Raw genomic sequence first — 3834 nt, 5'->3', positions numbered from 1 at the left:
AAGGTCAATCTCGGGAATTGGGTTCTCCAAGGAGAATGGATGTCCCCTCTCCTTTCTTTCCCTGGAGTGTAAGGCTGATACTGAGCTGAACGCTAAAGCCCTCTCCCAGATGAGAAACAGGGCCACTATTCCTCGACTGGACAGAATGAGATTTCTTTTGAGATGGAGAGGTAGCAACCCCACTCCTCTGGAACTTGAATTAAGTTAAAAAGAATCTTAATATCTGAAGAGGAGTTGGTTAAGTGAAGCCTCGAAAAGCAGCCAATGGAATTGCTTCCTACATGTTGGTAATTGGATGCTGAGTTTGTTCCTTAGCCTCTCTGAGCCTCAGTTTCCTCATCTGCAAAGTGGGTTTAAGGGTCCCCGCCATAGGCAGGTGTTTTGAGAATTAGATGGAAAATCGTGTCTATAAGACATTCAGCACCTCAGAGTGTTTTCCAAAGAATACCTTCCTGGGGCTTTGCAGCCGGGCCGTGCGAGTGCAGACACCCTGGTCAAGATGAGACCCCAGCCTCCAACGGAGAAGAGCAAGATTTAAAACTGGGAAGGAGCACATAGGAGATTTTTAAAAAATGAATCAAAGGTGAGCAAGAAGACTTCCAGCCCCTTTCCCACCACACGGCCAGAGCTTTACCTTTGCCCTGAGGATGCATTTCTCTGTGAAGCCTCGTCATCCTCACGGGCACCCCAAGAACACTGTCCATGCTGCCTACAACAGAAATGCGCATTTGTCTTCATTTCCACAATGAGATGCCATCTTTCCCATCTGAAGTTTGAACAGAATTTTTAAATGAGAGAGACTAGGCTGACGCCAGCCCTCCCTCCAGGCCCCTGCCCACTGCTCTTTGCCCCAAGCTAGTCCATGTGCCTTATATTCCCTCCTCTCAGAAGGCTTGGGGTTGGGGTAGGAAGTACCAGAAGGGCTGTTCCCACAGCTTTGGTCAGCCCAGCCCATTCCTCAGAGGGCCTTGGGGCCCTGACTTTTGAGCCCTAGGAAGGCTCCTGGCACAAGAAAGCCTCAGAAAGGGTCCCACCTGGGCTCAATCAACAAACACGACATCTGCCACCTGGCTCAATCGACACTACATCTGCCCTGGCAGGAGGCATCACACAGGGCCCAGGTGTAGGAAGTACCTGGGCTCTGAGCCTTGTATGTACCCCAAGGCAAAAAACTCTGCACACTCTGCCCCTAACTCTGCCACCTGCCCCTCACTCACTCTGCTCAGCCACACTGGCCTCCTTGCTGTGCCTCAACACACTGGGTACATTCCCACCTCAGGGCCTTTGCACAGGCTGTTCCCTCTGCCTGGCACAGTCTCCCTCATATATCAGCATGGTTGCTCCCTCTCCTGTCCCCAGAACAGAGGCTCTGCACCCACTCAGGGTCTGTGGCTGAGGCCTCCTTGACCCCACATACCCATCTAAGCCCCCTCAGGCTCAACCGTAAAGTTCAAGAGAAGGAGCCTTATCAAGGGGCCTTTGGGGCCAGCATCCACTGATGATTATATTCCTGGGGCCGGCCTTCAGGAGTAGGGGTCCCTCCTTTTCCCCATGGGCAGGGCCCTGAGCCCCAGGCACCTGCTACAGTGAAAACACACATACAGCAGGTGCTCAATATATGTCTGAGTGGAAACAGGAGGTCTGGAGGGCCAGGAAAGGGCAGGTGCAGGTGGTGATGAGGCCGGTTAGTAAGAAGCTAGGAAAATTCTCTGGCAAGTGGAATGGGGAAGCTGAGGCAGATAGCTAAAGGAACGAAGGAGCAATTAGCAGCCGGCTAATAAATCCCAAGATCTTACCTTCCCTAACAGAAGGCACTTAGGAGCAGATGGTTTACATCTCTCCTCCCCAACCAGAGAGCAGCTTAAATCGGGGAGTCAGGGAGATACACAACAGGGACCCAATTAGTGACAGCCATAGGGATGAAGTCAGGGGAATTAACAACAAAATAACAACAAAAAAACAACTGGAGCCAGACAAATCCGAGATAGAGGTAAAGCTGACCAGAGAATGACCCGATCCCTCTATAGGCGCAACTTGATGCATCAGCATAATAAAGGACACAGCTGGAAAGCTGACGAATATTCTGTAGACATCCTCTCCCGGCACCTCCCCTAAAATTCCCCACCTTTAGAAAACGTAAAAACCTCCGGACAAAGGTGCACTCTCTTGTGCACTCTCCCCGGAGCACTCCGCACCTCTCTTCCCTCAGGCGAGTGCTTTCTTTCTCCCAAGCTCCCAGGGCCCTCCTCTTCCCTCCCTTTTCAAAGGGCCCAAGCAGCCCCACCTGCGCTCACTCCTATTGCTGTGACCTTACTTCCTCCGTCCTAAGCCCTTCCTTTGTTTCACTGTCCCCAGCTTTAATAAACGCACTCTCAAAAATCACCTGGACTCGTGTCTTGAATTACTTCCTGCACAAAGTGAAGAACCCACACACCTGAGACCTTACAGGGATAGACGCCCTCTGTCCCGGTCTCATCTGGTCACAGAGAGAGCCCCGTGGAAACAGGGAAAGATGGACAGGTTGCAAAACACAGAGAACAAGAAACACAGAAAGAAGGAAAGATGAGCAGAGCTGATCTTCATTCACTGCTCTACCCCAAGACACGCTGCACAGCACCCAGGGGGCAGCAGACAACAGCCTGCGGATGAGAGGGGGCCGCGTGCTAACCTGGCAGCTCAGGGGGGGCCTGCGTGGCAGCCTTGCAAACTCGGAGACCTAAAGTAACCCCAAAGGGTGGCCTGAAATGAAAACTTTTTAAACTAAAAGTCAGTTTATGGTGGGGAGTCATGTCCTACGCTGATATCTTCCCTGACAAAGGTCAATCTTTACCTTAAAGGTCTACCGATTGCCTTTTTGCATCTACGATAATATATCGTTGGAATGTCAAAGTAATTTTCCTTTTTCTGGACCCCTCAAAGCACAGGCACTGCTCTGCAAATCCCCTCATTGTTACTGAGTTAATTGTTGGCTATTAACTATCATGTGCCCACCTAAATAAAAGTATGTGTCCATCATTTTATTTTTATCCAGTCTCAGAGGTTTCCCTGCTTTGCTTTCTCCCGCCTCCCTGATCTATCACCAGTGGGTTTCATGTAAACTTATGTTCCTCTTTTTCTTTTTGTTAAGAAAATTTTTCTGGTTTTATTGTATCATGAGGCATTGAAACATCTGAACAAATCAATATCTGGGTGAGGCAGCTGCTTCCTCCTTCACTTCTTGGGTTACTAGAGCAACTTGTCAGTAGATTAAAAAAAAAGACAACCTTTTGCATTACTTAAGTCTCTCCAAGGTGTGCGCTGGTACAACACAGACTTCTCCTGTCGGATGTAACTAGTCTAACATCCAAACATCATGCGCAAGGCCCTGCTCATCTGTGTTGCTATTTGCAGCATCTGGAGGAATGGGAATAGTATCGGGAAGAGCGCGGAGGAAACAGCACGAGTGCCTGGCTGGGAGGAGGCCAGCCGAAGCTGCGCAGGGCAAGCGCGAACGTGTCCTTGGTGCAAACCCAAGCGGCACTGATGTTCCTTAACTGGAACACCTGGTGGAGCCCACAGTGGGGTCTTCATCAGCCTTAAGCTGGCCCACAACCATGCTGATGATGCAGTTGTCTGGCGTGGGCTCATGGCCCTGTGCCGGGATGCTGTGCTGGATTTTCTGGAACAGAAGGCTAGACAACTTCTCCACAAGGGCAGCTTTCCCCTGGAATTGCTGTCCTTCCCACATAAGGCATGAAGCGTCAATGTAAATTGTGCCTAGTTGGCTTCTGTCGTTAACAGATAACAGTGAATGAAGCTAGATCCAGTCTGCTCCCAAACTGGCCCGTCTCCCAT

At 50.3% G+C, this 3834-nt stretch overlaps 1 pseudogene; it reads right to left on the bottom strand.

Moving 5' to 3' along the window:
• Positions 1–3380: 3380 nt before the first annotated feature.
• LOC107540982 (nuclear transport factor 2 pseudogene) lies at positions 3381–3834 on the bottom strand (annotated as a pseudogene).

This window comes from Miniopterus natalensis, chromosome 13 (assembly GCF_054644295.1).
Source record: "Miniopterus natalensis isolate mMinNat1 chromosome 13, mMinNat1.hap1, whole genome shotgun sequence".
NCBI lineage: Eukaryota > Metazoa > Chordata > Mammalia > Chiroptera > Miniopteridae > Miniopterus > Miniopterus natalensis.
This window is presented reverse-complemented; position numbering and strand designations above follow the sequence as displayed.